General features: G+C 25.7%; 1 pseudogene; it reads right to left on the bottom strand.

The window, feature by feature from the left end:
* Positions 1 to 572: 572 nt before the first annotated feature.
* Positions 573 to 1,003, bottom strand: LOC112590972 (annotated as a pseudogene).
* Between the last annotated feature and the right edge of the window lie 638 nt (positions 1,004 to 1,641).

Consider the following 1,641-nt stretch of genomic DNA (forward strand, 5'->3'; position numbering starts at 1 on the left):
AACAAAGAATATAAAAATATTTTATAGAATAATAAATTCGAAATTCAAATGTAAAAATTACATTGACACGCCTCCATTCAATAGTATTTTTATCGGTACCTCTAACTTTTAATAAAACATTTTATTTTATTCAATAAAATAAATTATTTTTTAAATCATTAATATATTATCGTTCTAAGAATTTTAAATAACAATATACAACACTAAATAGTGGCGAAATTACTACATTAAATTCCGCGAGTGCAACATTTTTGGAGACCTTAAATATACGTATGTTATGTAAACCTACTTTCTAAACATCCGGCTATTTATTCATATACAATAAAAAAATTTAAAAAATATTCATATTATATTAATAATGTATTGAGTTATAATATTACAATAACAATATTAATAATTTTGTTTTTACAATGAAAATAATTTTTTTCTGCTACAATCTGCGCAAACATTTTCACCAACAGCGATAATTTCAATTTTTAACAACGCTCATTTTCTTACGAAATCATCGGACGACAACTAAACCGTGTTTTTGACATGGTGCTTTTTAGATAATTTTTAATTAATTAAAGTTATTATAATATCCTTTCGGCACTTTCTACAGTTACCAGTAATGTAAGGAACAAGTAAAGTACCGTTAACAAGTCATGGAAACTAGTAATTTAATCATATCAAACACGCTATTACAAGATTTAAGTTCAGAAGCAAACAAATATTTAAATGACTCAATTTGTGCGACAAGTTCTACTGGATTAAAGTCCTGAAATTTCATCCGCTAACTTTTTCGCACTCTCACTAATCTCATCATCAGATATTACAGTCAATCGTAAAATTTACCTACATAAATCACTTATTTCAATTAGACCTAACAATCTTGTTTTCAATTGTGTAACAACAGTATCAATACAATGATATAAAACTTGCATTTCAAAGTAATGATGTTCTTGTGAGAGACCTATAGATCTTGGCATAACTCATTAAAGCATATTTTTTCTTTTCTCATTCGTTTACAAAAATTTATATTTCTGAAAAAACTTTTTAATTTATAAAGGTTTTTAATTTTCTTTAGAAATTTAAAATATTTATTAGCCAAAATTAAAATGAAATAATATTATTGTGTTTGAAATTTAATAATTACATTATAATACTTTAGGGGACGTAATTAAAAATGTTCAAAGTCATTAGATTTAATATTAAATTATTTAATTCTAGTATTTATATAACACCAATAACCACAATGATTGTATACGAATCACAATTTAATGTTGTCTTTCAATACAAAACAATTGCAAAACTACTTACCGAAATAACTTGGACGTTGTTCGTTGTTTTTGTCACTGAACACTGAATAAAAACCCAATAACATGACTGCCTTATAAAATCATTGGAATTTAATGGAAAACATAATTTGCATTCTATTTTAACAATAAAACAAACCTAAGTTTGATAGAGTGATAGCTAGGGCAATCTACTACATTCTATCATCTATAGTACCTAACCTAACAGCCAGCTCATTTCAGGGGCACCACGGTTCATCCGTGAATGAAAAAAATTGTTTAAAATTTATTGTAGTTAATTCTAAAGACAAAAAATTGTTTTATGTACAGAATTACATAGCACACTCTGCATAATATCTAATACGGT

Source organism: Melanaphis sacchari, unplaced genomic scaffold, assembly GCF_002803265.2.
Source record: "Melanaphis sacchari strain LSU unplaced genomic scaffold, SCAv2.0 Contig123_pilon_pilon, whole genome shotgun sequence".
NCBI lineage: Eukaryota > Metazoa > Arthropoda > Insecta > Hemiptera > Aphididae > Melanaphis > Melanaphis sacchari.